Source organism: Hemicordylus capensis, chromosome 2 (genome assembly GCF_027244095.1).
Source record: "Hemicordylus capensis ecotype Gifberg chromosome 2, rHemCap1.1.pri, whole genome shotgun sequence".
NCBI lineage: Eukaryota > Metazoa > Chordata > Lepidosauria > Squamata > Cordylidae > Hemicordylus > Hemicordylus capensis.
Window position 1 is genome coordinate 216,644,058 of NC_069658.1, and position 14,548 is coordinate 216,658,605.

Sequence of the window (14,548 nt, forward strand, 5' to 3'; positions counted from 1 at the left end):
CTTTTTCCTGTTAACTTAGATGATGTCCAAGTAGACAAACCAGTTTATTTCAGCCCAGTTCTGTTTTTCCTTCTGCAGCAATGTCTACATTGCATGGCACCTGCAGTGGTGAAGCATCAAGCACAAGTTGAGCTGGCGTGAAGGCATGGGGTGTTCAGTGGGCATCTCGACGGTCTGGGGAACAAAGGTGTCAGAATGTTCAGAGGCCAGTTTCTGGAAGGGAAGAGAAGTTAGTATGGCTGGGAGGAAAACTTCACACCAGTGAATGGAGCAGGCCAAGATCTTAGAAGTCTTGGGAGGTAGAGGCACTAAGGAATAACCAGATGCAATGTGAATCCTGGGTGTGATTGTGGGGATTTTGCCAAGGGTGTGCACATGTGAAGTGGTGGGAGGCAGAAATTGGAGAGTCGAGGTGCTGAATGAAGCAGGGAGGGGCCATAGCTCAGTGGTAGAGCACTTGCTTTGCATGCAGCAGGTGCCAAGTTCAATCCCCAGCGTCTCCCAGTAGAGCTAAGTAAAACTCCAAGAGAGCTGCTGCCAGACAGTCCTGAGCCAGATGGACCGAGGGCCTCACTCAGTAGCTGTTCAGCTCCAAAGGGGCTGCCTCATTCCTGCCAGTGCTTTCTCTGACCTGTTGGGGGCAGACTGTGACTGTGAGATCCATCCAAGAGAGTTTGGCAGCTGAAAGGGCAGACCCAGCCAGGCGAATAGCCTGCTGCAACTCAGAGCATCCGCTCGGCCCTCTGGTTCTGCCGGTAAGTGCATCCCATTAGGGAAACCGGTGGCCGTTTGTTAGATAGAGTCTTCAGCAGAGTTCCCAGCCCATCTGTCTCCCCATCAACCCATCTGCGCTCATGCCCGTTTTATTTCCCTGCAAATGTTTTTTGGGCGAGTGACACATGGCGAGATTAACTTCAAAAAAAGGGGGGGGTCTGTCTCCGTTCTAGGTGAAACAATGTCATTCTACCCTCAGAGACACAAATCCGATATCTATCTCCAAAAGAGCTGGAAACTTTATGGACAAATAACTGGAGCAGCTGCAGGCAAGAGGGAGGTATTGGCAGCCTCGGGGTGACCCGCAGATATGTTGGGGTTCAAAAGAAATCTGAAGGGAAATATACTGGGAGGGAGGGAGGGAATTGCCCCATGTAAGTCAATGGGATGGAATGTTCATGGGCCCAGAATGCAGCTAACAGACAGGTGCACAGAGCTAGTGGAATGCCGTAGCGGGGACGGGGAGCAGAAGGACTTAAACAAAACAAAAGCTTGAAATTTCTCATCTTATAGAAGACTCATGCAAGACGGTCGCAACGCTTTTTGCTTCCGAGGGGAAAAGATGCCTAAAACTTCCAAAGTGCTCAAGCCCAGGCAATGCATACTAGGTCCATATTTGCCTTTATTTTTGAAGCTCTAAAGGGAAGACATAAGGACATCCCTGCTGCATCAGGCCCAAGGCCTATCTAGTCCAGCATCTTTTCACACAGTGGCCCACCAGATGTCTCTCAGATGCCCACAAGCAGGAAGATATTTCTCTCCCATATTCAATATTTATACAGCACCATCTCTGGGCTGCAACAAAAAAAGAGACAGATCTTATCTGGTGGGTTGCACCAGCACCCACAAGGAAAGATATATAATTATATTTTACACTTATATTCTGACATTTATATCCAGCTCTTCCGCCAAAGAGCCCAAGACGAGTATCAGGGTTTACCAACGTTGGGTCTCCAGATGTCATTGGACTTCGACTCCCATAGTCCCCAGCCCCAGTGGCCTTTGGTTGGGGATTATGGGAGTTGAAGTCCAAAAACATCTGGGGACCCAATGTTGAGAATCCCTGGTGTACATAGTTATGTTTATCCTCACTACAACCCTGTGAGGTAGGTTAGGCTGAGAGATTCATGACTGGCCCAGAGTCACCCAGCGAGCTTCATGGCCGGATGGGGATTTGAACTCGGGTCTTCCCTGCTGGGTGTTGGCATATTTTCTGGAAGTGTCCCCAGGGTTGAAAAGAACAGGTCCTGAGAGAGAAGAGAGCTCGTCTTGTGGTAGTAAGCATGACTTGTCCCCATAGCTAAGCAAGGTCTTCCCTGGTTGCATATGAATGGGAGACTTGATGTGTGAGCACTGTAAGATATTCCCCTTAGCAGAAGGTTCCAGGTTCCCTCCCTGGCAGCATCTCCAAGATAGGGCTGAGAGAGATTCCCACCTGCAGCCTTGGAGAAGCTGCTGCCAGTCTGTGAAGACAATACTGAGCTACATCGACCAATGGTCTGACTCAGTATATGGCAGTTTCCTATGTTCCTATGAGAGCTGAATTTGGCCTTAGAGAGAGGCAATAGTGTCATGGTGATGAAGGTCAGCTGCTCTGTGCATGCTCAGAGGTTATTTTGTTTTATTTTGCATGCGACCTTGCATGCTACAGGGCTGTGCTTGCCTGTTGAAAACTGGTCTCACGGCTTGAGCCTTTGTCCGAATCCAACCCTCTCCGTATTGCATCGTTCCTCCCAAACGGGCCTGTCCCCTCTGTTAACGGCCCACCAATGAGGTCTTTCCTCCCCGCCTCAGCAATGAGTTATGGCGCGAGGCAGCAAACCGTAGCGCAGGGAGATGAATCTCCATTAGAGGAGACAGGTTGTCCTCTTTCCGGGCTGCGCTCCAACATTTTCTGAGCCGGGTTCCTGGCAGCGGGGGGGGGGGGGGGGACTTGCAATCTGATGGCTGCTGCTCTGTGTCTTTGGCAAAGCTGGAGGTCACCGGGGGGGGGGGTGAAATTCATCATGCGTCCTTTCCCGAAAGCCTCCTCATCGGCGCCTAATGAAGTGCGCGGTCAAGTTGTCCCCGTTTCTCTCTCCTTCTGTTTGATCGTTTTTCCGTCGTCTTTTCGTACACTTGTCCTTTGTATTGCAAAAGACGTAAACAGTCTTCCAAGATTTTGCAATGGCCTGCGCTAAATAAGAATAATATGGCTAGCATTTACATCGTACTTGTTGTGGAGTGTCAGAGCTGGAAGGGACCTCTGAGGCCGTCTAGTCCAGGGATTCTCAACGTTGGGTCCCCAGATGTTATTGGTCTTCAACTCCCATAATCCCCAGCCCCAGTGGCCTTGGGTTGGGGATTATGGGAGTTGAAGGCCAATAACATCTGGGGACCCAACTTGAGAATCCCTGGTCTAGTCCAACCCCCTGCTCAGTGCAGGAATTGGCTGCAGCTCCTCTGACAGTAGTTTGAAAACTTCTGCCTGGCTATTCTAAAACAGGGGCTCTTGACTTTGGGTCCCCTGATGCTATTGGCCTGAAACTCCCATAATCCCCAGCTGCAGTAGCCTGGCCTTCAGTTTTTCTTAAATACTTTACTCCGGAGTCACCAGATTGGAACATATATAGAAACATAGGACGCTGCCATATACTGAGTCAGACCATCGGTCTATCTAGCTCAGTATTGTCTTCACAGACTGGCAGCGGCTTCTCCAAGGTTGCAGGCAGGAATCTCTCTCAGCCCTATCTTGGAGATGCTGCCAGGAAGGGAACTTGCAACCTTCTGCTCTTCCCAGAGCGGCTTCATCCCCTGAGGGGAATATCTTACAGTGCTCACACATCGTCTCCCATTCAGATGCAACCAGGGTGGACCCTGCTTAGCTTGGGGGACAAGTCATGCTTGCTACCACAAGACCAGCTCTTCACTCATCATCATGTTGGACTATAGCTCCCATCATCCACAGCCACAATGGCCTTGGAAGTTATAGTCCAACACCACCTGGAGACTCAAGGTTGAGAACCCCTGGCATGAAGATTTTTTTTTAAAGCCTGGGGATGATGAGAGTTGTAGTCCAACAACATCTAGCCCAGTTTTAAAATATTCAAAGCACTTCATTTATTATTATTATTTCTTGTTTACACAGCCAGACAGGTGTTATTGACTGGTTTGTTTTATCCAGACATCGAGTCCTTCCCAAGGACCTGGGATGGCTGAATTTTATTATCAGTGTTGTTGCTGTTATTATATATATCGTCGCAGAGTATAGGCTGTTCCCAGGAAAGTTGCTTTTTGTAATTGGCTGGTGGTGATTTCTGTGGCCCCTATAGTGTTGAGGTGCTCTTCAAGGTCTTTTGGAACTGCACCCAGGGCGCCAATGACCACTGGGATAATTTTGGTCTTTTTCTGCCACAGCCTTTCCATTTCAATTTGTAGATCTTTGTATTTGGTTATTTTTTCTATTTTTTTCTCTTCTATTCTGCTATCCCCTGGTATTGCTATGTCGATTATTTTGACTTCTTCTTCTTTCTTCTCGACTATAGTTATATCTGGTGTATTGTGTGGCGGATGTTTGTCTGTTTGTAGTCGGAAGTCCCATAATATTTTTACATCTTCATTTTCTACCACTTTTTCAATTTGATGGTCCCACCAATTTTTGGCTACAGGTAGCTTGTATTTTTTGCAGATGTTCCAGTGTATCATCCCTGCTACTTTGTCATGCCTTTGTTTGTAGTCAGTCTGTGCGATCTTTTTACAACAGCTGATCAGGTGGTCCACTGTTTCATCTGCTTCTTGACAAAGGTGGCACTTGCTTTTTGTTGTTGACTTCTCTACTTTTGCTCTTATTGCATTTGTTCTTAGTGCCTGTTCTTGTGCAGCCAGTATTAAACCCTCTGTTTCTTTCTTCAAGTTGTCATTCTTAAGCCATTGCCAGGTCTTGGTGATGTCTGATTTTCCACTTATATTGTGCAAATATTGACCATGCAGGGGCTTATTTCTCCATTTTTCTGCTCGGTTCTTGACTTGTTCTTTCTTGTAGGCCTGCTTTCTTTCATTGGTGTTGAATAGTTTCGTGTTATTGACCATTTGAAGTGCATCTTCTTCACTGTCCTTGATATATTCTTCAAGGCCTCTTTTCTTCTCCTCTACTGTTTGATGGACTTGCAGCATTCCTCTTCCACCTGAGCTGCGAGGGAGGTATAGCCTATCTACATCACTGCGGGGGTGCAGAGCATGATTGATGGTCATGATTTTCCTGGTCTTACGATCTAGCGTCTCTAGCTCTGCCTGGGTCCAATCTATTATTCCTGCAGTGTACCTGATAACAGGTATAGCCCAGGTGTTTATGGCTTGTATGGTGTTCCCGCCATTGAGTTTGGACTTGAGGATTTTTCTAACTTTCCTGATGTACTCACTCCCAATTTTTCTTCAGTGTGTGCGATGTTATCAGCCTGGAGAATGCCCAAGTATCTCTAATGTTCTTTCTTTTCCAGGTTCTATTATTTATTTATTTTATTCACATTTCTATCCTGCCCTTCTTACAAAGAATGGTGTGGACTATTGGTGCTCACAATACGGTGTGCACTATTCTCCTCTCCTGTTTCATGGTCACAACAACCCTGTTAGGTAGGCTAGGCTGAGCTAGTGACTAGCCCCCCAGGATCTCCCACTATGGGAGCTTCTGGCCATAGCCTCCCTTGGCTGGCTGGTGTTTGCAGGGTGTCTGAGATCCTTCCCTGCTGAGTACAATTCATGCAGCAACCCACATCACCTGGCTCATTAGATTGCAATGATGTTTTAGGATCTGTTATTAGTGACAGTGAGCAGAATCCAGACCTATGAGAATGCCTCACTGAAAACCATGAGCCTCTCTTAGTCTGAAGTCCAAGCCTGAACAGCATTTGGTGGCTGACATGCAGTGGTAATTCATAGCTAATATGCTGACATGCAATGGTATGTAGTAGTTGACTGCATTTGATAGCTGACATATTTTCATTCTCAGGTTGATCTACGGAACCTTGGATTTCCAGATTGATTGATTGATTGATTACATTTGTACACCATCCCAAACTTTTGTCTCTGGGCCGCTTACATCAACATAAAACAAATTAAAACAGGAATTAAAACCTTAAAACTATTTTAAAAACACAAATCTAGTTAAAAGCTTGGGTGAATAAATGTGTCTTGTGAGACTTTTTAAAAAGTTGTCAGAAACAGGGAGGCTCTTATTTCAGTAGGCAGCACATTTCAGAGTTTCAGGGTGGCAACAGAGAAGACCCGTCTTTGTGTAGCTACACAAAGACAAGCTGGTGGCAACTGCAGATGAACCTCTCTGGATTATCTCAATGGACGATGGGGCTCATAGTGAATAAGACATAGGAACATAGGAAGCTGCCGTATACTGAGTCAGACCATTGGTCCATCTAGTTCAGCATTGCCTACACAGACTGGCAGCGGCTTCTCCAAGGTTGCAGGCAGGAATCTCTCTCAGCCCTATCTTGCAGATTATACCAGGGATGGAACTTGCAACCTTCTGCTTGAAAGCATGAAGATACTGTTCCCAGAATGGCCCCATCACACAAGAGGAATATCTTATGATGCTTACACAGGGCCTACCTCACAAGGCTGTTGTACACTTTATAAGAAGATAGAGTACGTGAAGCACCTGACCAGTCCTAAGAACATAAGAACAGCCCTGCTGGATCAGGCCCAAGGCCCATCTAGTCCAGCATCCTGTTTTGTACAGTGGCCCACCAGATGCCGCTGGAAGCCACACCGGCTTAAGGTGGTGGCAAAAGTGGCACTGGCCAAGGGCGCAGAGATTTAGGGGCGCTGTTGTTTCCTTCTAAGGGTTACATAGCCTCTAGTCTCTGCCCTCACTGCCGCCTTCTCCCCTTCGTGGCTGCGTTGGCTTTTGCTGTAGTCAGAGCGGAAAAATTGGCTCTCTCAGTCTCCCTCTCTGGCCGTAGCAAGATGGGTCAACTTGGAAAGGGGGCAGGCCCCACAAGTGGCATGGAGCAGGGCAGCATTAGGGCACCCTCTTGCAGCTACTCCCCATATATATTATTATTTCTCCTGGGTGTGCCTTCGAATGTGCGTCCCAGCACCCAGCCTGATTGGCTGGGCAGCGGAGGCACCTAATAAGCTGGCGCACCCAGGAGAATTGGCCGGCGGTGGGTCCAGCCTGGCCACGGAGGCGAGGCGAGGCGGCAGGCCCAGCTGTGGAGGCGGCACTCAGCCTGGCAGCCTGAGCCTGTCCCCGCCCGGAGACTGGGGCAGAAGGTGGGGGTGGGGGGAGAGGTAGCCGGACCCGAAGAGGCTGGCAAGCGGCAGCAGCGGAAGTGGCAGTTGGTGTGGTAGGTCCGTCTGCAAAGGCGGCACTCGGCCCAGCGGTGGCCCAGGTGGTGGCGTGACCAGCTGCCGAGGCCAGGTGCCAGTGGGAGACTGGAGTGGGAGGGAACCAGGTGGCGGGACTTCCCTGCTCGCTGCCTGGGAGGAGGAGCAGTGAAGGAGGGGAGAGGGCAAGAGAGCAGGGGGGAGGGGGAAGGAGGGCAAGAGAGCAGGGGGAGGGGAGGGCAAGAGAGCATGGGGCAGGGGGGGAGGGGGAGGGCAAGAGAGAGTGGGGAGGGCAAGAGAGAGTGGGGCAGGGGGGAAGGGGAGGGCAAGAGAGAGTGGGGCAGGGGGGAAGGGGAGGGCAAGAGAGTGTGGGGAAGGGGAGGGCAGGAGAGAGGAGCAGGGGGTGGGGGGAGGGAGGGCAAGAGAGAGGAGCAGGGAGGAGGGAGGGAGGGAGGGAGGGAGGGCAGGAGAGACTGGGGCAGGAAGGGCAGGAGAGAGTGGGGCAGGAGGGTGAAAGAGGGGTGGGAGGGTGAGAGAGGGGTGGGGGGGAGGGCATGAGAGAGTGGGGCGGGAGGGGAAGAGTGGCAAGAGTGTGGGGCAGAAGGGAGGGAGGGAGAGGGAGAGTGGGGCAGGAGGGAGGGGAGAACAGCCGGCCCCAAAGAGCGCACAGTTGCTCTGTGCGGGTTGGCTAGTGTGATTTATTTCTTCATTTCCCACATTTGAAGTAATCACTCAAAACAGCATCCAGAAATAAGTCACATACTGTAGCTGACTTGAGCTTCTAAGACTGAGTTACCGTCAAGCCAGACTGAAATGAAGTTGATTTCATAGGAAGCTGCCATATACTGAGTCAGACCATAGGTCCATCTAGCTCAGTATTGTCTTCAGACTGGCAGCAGCTTCTCTAAGGAGGCACACAGGAGTCTCTCTCAGCTCTATCTTGGAGATGCTGCCAGGGAGGGAGCTTGGAACCTTCTGCTCTTCCCAGAGTTCCTCCATCCCCTAAGGGGAATATCTTCCAGTGCTCACACTTCTAGTCTCCCTTTCATATGCAACTAGGGCGGACCCTGCTTAGCTAAGGGGACAAGCCATGCTTTCTACCACAAGATCAGCTCTTTTCCTCTATTTTCCCACAGTCTTTTTGGATAGCCATTTTTTCTCTGGATGTGATAGTTTCCAACTCAACCTGAAGCAATATTATATCTCCACCCCCATATTTCCACACACACACACCCCAATTTGTTTTCACAAGATCAAGCTACTTGAATCTCCCAGCTTGCTTTCTAGAGATGGATGCCGGTTCCTGGGAAATCTGGGAGAATCCTATGTCATATCCTCCTTCCTTTGTGCTGGTTGCTAGGTGTGCAAATAGGGCTGAGGTGAGGATGGGGATTGGGGCAGCAAGTGCTGTTGTCACAATGTGGAAACTCCAGCTATCTGGTAGGGATGTACGCAGAACTGGTTTTGGAGGTTCGGTTCAAATTAGAACTGAATTCAGACTAATCCGCCAGTCCGCAAACCAGTTCCGTCCAACTGGCTGGCGGTCTGGTCCGTTCGATCAAACTGGGTCTACCTGGGAAAGCAAAGGGGAATCTTGTCTTTAAAAGGATGGTGGAATCATGTTCTAAGGACGGTAGGGGTGAGGGAGAGCATTCCCTTTTACAACAATCCCCCCCACCGGATCCCCCTTTACAAGCATAGCCCCTCGAACCTGTTTGAACCAGTCCGAATTGGATCGGGCCCAGTTCGGTTCAAAAACAGACCACCTGGTGTTTTTTAAACTGGTTCAGTTCGAGTTTGAACCAGTTGAACCGGTCCAGTTGAACCTGGTTCGATTCCAACCGGTTCCTCACACCCCTATTATCTGGACTGTTAGTATCTCTAGACTTGCTTTCCAGAGCTTCTTGGAGACTAAAGGGCCCTATTTGGCTTGCTGCTAATCTGTTTGCCACAGAGGTTGCTTGACCCCCTCGTAGTATTCTCTTGCTCCTGCCTTACCCTGTTCCGTTTCTTTTCTGCCTCTGCCTGGTTGGCTTCTGTTACTCCATCCATCACGTGTTCTCTGCGTTAATCTTCACCATCCTCTTCGGCGGGGTCTTGCCCGACTTCATCGAGGCTTCCTCCCTGAGAGCTTAGCACCCAACCCTCGGGGAGCAGGGCGACCTCTTGGAATGTGTGGGCGCATCCTATAATAACATTTTTCCTGGAAAGGCTTGAAGCATTTGGGACCTTTTAGCGTAGAAGAAAAGATGGTTAAGGAGGGGACGTGACCGAGGTTTTAAAATGGCGCAGGGTGTGGAGAAAGTGTACAAAGAGATGCTTTTCCTCCTGGGTGTCATGCTAGAACTGAGAGTGAAATGGGTGGGCAGGAGAGACAAAAGGAGAGACAAAAGGGAGGATTTCTTCACCCTGCACGCCATTAATGTATGGAAGTTGCGAGAGCAGGTGGCAGGGGTGGCTATCAGCTTTGCAGGCTTTCAGAAGGCATTGGACACACTCTGGCTGCTAGCAGGGTTTCATCTGCCTGCTGCCGGACACCCCGCTGTGAAACCCTTGGTGCTTTACCCGCTGGAAAATCTGCAACACATTGAGGAACAAGTGGCCGCTTTCGGGCATATATGAAGCCGCTTTCTTGTTCGCCTTAGCCCCTGAGTCTAAAATGTAAGGTGGTGGGTGGGTGGAATGAGGATTCGCCATTGACCGCTCCAGGGAGAAGAGGTTATAGCGGATTCCGCGAGATTGCCAGCACCCAACATGTTGATCTTCAAAGTAGTAATCTGTTGCTTTAAATTTAAATGGGAGGAGAGCTGGTCCTGTGGTCGCAAGCATGAATTGCCCCCTTTGCTAAGCAGGGTCTGCCTGGGTTTACATTTGAATGGGAGACTACATGTGTGAGCACTAAGATATTCCTCTTAGGGGATGGGGCCACTCTGGGAAGAGCAGCTGCCTGCTTGCATGCAGAAGGTTCCAAGTTCCCTCCCTGGCAGCATCTCCAAGATAGGGCTGAGAGAGATTCCTGCCTGCAACCTTGGAGAAGCTGCTGCCAGTCTGTGTAGACAATACTGAGCTAGATGGACCATGGGTCTGACTCAGTGTAAGGCAGCTTCCTACGTCCCTTAATGTTTGTTTTAAAATTTTAACTGTTTTAATGCTTGGTTTTAATTCTAGTTTTATCTTTTATTTTGTAAACAGCCATGAGAGAGTGCTATGAGGAGGTATAAAAATGTAATTAATTAACTGATTGATTGTTTGATTGATTGATCTTCTAAGAGGCAAGCAGCAAGGTCTGAGAAGAAACAAATGCCTTCTGGACTCTCCCTTCTGAAAACTTGTTTTGTTTTAAAAATTGTCAGCCCCTTTGGGACAGGATTATCAATTTTTTAAAATTCTGTAAGCTACTCTGAGCCTGTCAGAAAGAGCGGGATATAAATTGAACAAATAAATAATCTGGTTGCATTCTGGAGGCAACAAGAACCCCAAAGCTGGCTTGTACAGAACATGCTTAACATTAACATTCAACAAGATGTTGATTTTAAAAGGGCCGGTATTCTAGTCCAGATGCAATCTGGGAGCGTCAAGAGTTCTGTGTAACTCAAAAGACTGCTTTCATATGACATAGGAACATAGGAAGCTGCCGGATACTTAGTCAGACCATTGGTCTATATAGCTCAGATGTTGCTGATCTTAAAACTGACCATCTTCTAATCCAGATGCAATCTGGGGGTAGCAAGAGCTCTGTGTGACTCAAAAGATTGCTTTCATAGAACATGTTTACCATCATCGCTCCAGATCCAGGCAAGCTTCTAAGCAAGAACAAACTCAGCCCTCCCAATGGAAAGTGCTGTCTCGCTTGCTGTGCGTTTTCAAAACCTGCTTTCTTGGAAGGCAAAATGTTCCCCTCCCTGAGAAGGCCGCATTTGTGGCTCTGCTGGGAGAGAGCCAGAGAGCCTGTTGTGCACATAAGATTTATGTGATTAGCAATTCCAGATGGCACGGGCTTATTAAGTTACTTAGGTCAACCTTCGGTCAGAGCTGGCGGCTTCCTGCCCGTTTGCCTTGGAACAAAATTTTGCCCGGCTGCGTTAGCTTTGTAGAAAAGAGAAATGCCCCCCTCGCCTTTGTGCCAATGTGGAGCACAGTTGGAATTCTCTCCTACATGAAGGTCAGAGACAGACCCATGTTTTACAGTGGTGGCTACCTTACTGTGACATGGCTGTGGATGCATGCTTAGACTCAGCTACGGAACAAATGAATAGCAGTTCTCTCCCAAACATCCTAGGAAGCTGCCATATACTGAGTCAGACCATTGGTCCATCTAGCTCAGTACTGGCTACCCAGACTGGCAGCGGCTTCTCCAAGGTTGCAGGCAGGAATCTCTCTCAGCCCTTTCTTGGAGATGCTGCCAGGGAGGGAACTTGGAACCTAGATGCTCTTCCCAGAGCGACTCCATCCCCTGAGGGGAATATCTTCCAGTGCTCACACACATAGTTCCCCATTCAAATGCAAGCCAGGGCAGACCTTGCTTAGCAAAGGGGGTAATTCATGCTTGCTACCAGCAGACCAGCTCTCCTCCCCACACACATCCTGTTGTGTGTGTTTATTTAAAATACAGATACCCAGCCCTTCCTTCCGTTCAGATCCACAAAGGTGGTTTAACGATGTGAAATAGTTAGCATACAAGACAGAACAGTCACATGATAAACATCAGGCAGAGGAAGGAAATGAAAGTGAGACTGACGAACAGGAGCAACTGAACATCTGCCACCTCCAAATGCCCTCTGAAATAGCAGTTGTTCGTTGTTGCCTGGATCCTATTTGTGAGGGAAGCAGGAGAGCTTCCCTAGGAAGGAGTTCTATACCTTAGGTGCCACCACCGAAAAGGGCCCTGTCCAGCACTGACACGTAGGATCATAGGAAGCTGCCTTTTACTGAGTCAGACCATTGGGCCTTCTCACTCAGTACTGTCTGCACTGGCTGGGAGCATCTCTTGAAGGTTTCAATTAGGAGTCTCTCCTACCCTGGGGAAGCCAGGGATTGAATCTGGGACCTTCTTCATGCAAAACAGATGCAATGCCACTGAGCCTCATCCCACTGTAGACACTTACCACACAGCCGGTGGTGGTGGTGGTGGTAGTGAGGGTGAGGGATATACAGTAGATTCAGAAGAAATTATCTATGTGAGCACATTGATATGTATGGGAGGAGATGGTCCTTGAGGTCTAGTAGACCATTTGGGACCCCAGATGATGGCGAACTACAATTCCTATCAGTCCTAGCCCCCTGCAGCACCAAACTGGCCAGGGGTGGAACCGGGGGCCACAATTTTAGCCAGGAGGGTTTTGTGTTTTTTTGTCTTTTATTTTTTTAATTGTGTGTTTTATGCTTTTATTTTTTTCATTGTATGGTGCCCTGAGCAGCAGTATTCTGGAAGGGTGGGATATAAATATTTTCACATAAATCTGTGCCGTCCATACTCCCAGGAGGTTTTGAATGGAAGGAAAAAGTGCAAAAGTCGGGTAGGTTAGTCTCCGTAGGAATCGACACTGGGATCATCACAGACCCCATCCTCCCTCCCCCATGCAGTTGGAACCCAGGCCAGGGCGGCGGGGGGGGGGACGGGGACGACAATAGGCCACATGTGCACGTCATGAGGAACTGCCCCCCCCATTCTACTGTCTGCATTTGGACAACAGGAAACATCCTCCCTGCAGCCAGTGAGACTGCAGAGAGGAGGGGGAATTGGCTGTCCCGGCTTCCTTCTTCCATGAAGGACAGCCCACACAGCCAATCACGGCCTGAGTTGAGGGAGGAGCTTCCTACCGCAACTACAGTTTCCGGGGACTCCGCCTGCGGTTCTGAATTTGGACGACACGTAGGCTTCACCCAACCTCGGGTTGCGGCAATGAAACTCACTACAAACTGAGGGCTTAGATTGGAGTTCCAAATCTGAACCCTCGGTTTCGTTACCACACCAAACCCCAATTGCACTCATCCACATGTAGCTCCCGCAGAACCTCTGGCCCCTTTGACTGCGGTTCTGTGTTATGTGCGAATGCGGCCATTCCATTTTCAAAAGCTATTTATTGCTGTAACCCGCTTAGGGACTTCGGTAGTGGATGGTATACAAATATGTGAAATAAACATTGGTTTGACGGCAATATATCAAAGCGGGCGTTGCTTTCGGATGAGCTTAGGAAGGTTACAGCAAGTGGATGCATCCTGAAGGCACCAACATGAAGCGCCAATTGAATATTTTATTGCCTTTATTTTTCTCCCCTTGATTTTTAAAAGCCTTACAACACCCGCATTGGGGGACTTGGAGAAAAATGAGGCTATAAACTCGAATTCTTGCAAGCAAACCCGCCGCAGTTCCAATTTCAATCACACGCCTGGAGGCAAGGAACAGCCCATCCTCTGCCTGTTGTCCCTTCCCCCTCTTGGCTCTCACCCCAAATCCCCATGTCCCTGAGAGCGCTGTCGGCCGTCTCTCCGCCATGCTTGGCGCCGCATGCGACCAGCAAGATAAATTACCGCTCAAGGTAATGAAAGGAGATGAAGAAGCAAACGGGACTGACACGTCCAATTTATTACCCCGCCACCAGCCGTTTTTAACAGGGACTAATGCAATTCCACCAGCCGACGCAATAAAAAAAAAAGCCCTCTAGAACATACAGGTTTATTACGCGGTGCGCTAAGCTGCCGGCAGATATGCCGCAGAGGGAATTGAACTGCGAGAGAGATCCATTTGGCACAGCAGTAACCGAGACCGCTGGGGTGATGGAGGGACGCAGCGAGGATGGCCATCATTTCATGATGCCAGGCCACCGGCAAAATGCAGGGCTGCGTGTGTGGTGGGATGTGGACGCCGAGCTTCTCCATATACTCAAAATGCAGACAGCTTAATTCGAGGAATCATTAAGTTGGTTCCAGTGTGCACTGCGCTCCGTGACTTCGCTGACATCTAGGAACCCAGGAACATAGGAAGCTGCCTGATACTGAGTCACGCCATTGGTCCGTCTAGCTTAGTACTGACTACACTGACTGGCAGCAGCTTCTCCAAGGCTGCAGGCAGGAGTCTCTCCCAGCCCTATCTTGGAGATGCTGCCAGGGAGGGAACTTTTTTTTTTTTTAAACACATTTTTATACCGCTCAAAACTTACATCTCTGGGCAGTTTACAACAGAATAAAAACAAAGTAAAACATTTGTTAAAACAAAAATGCGATGGGGGACACACACACATATTACAACAATTTAAAATATTTTAAAACAGCATTAAAACCATCAAAAAAACATTAATTAAAAGCCTGGGTGAAGAAATGTGTTTTTAAAGACTTTTGAAAAGCTGTCAGAGATGGGGAGGCTCTTATTTCACTAGGGTGCACATTCCAAAGCCTCGGGGCAGCAGTGGAGAAGGCCTGTCCCTGAGTGGCCACCAGACGAGCCGGTGGCAGCTGC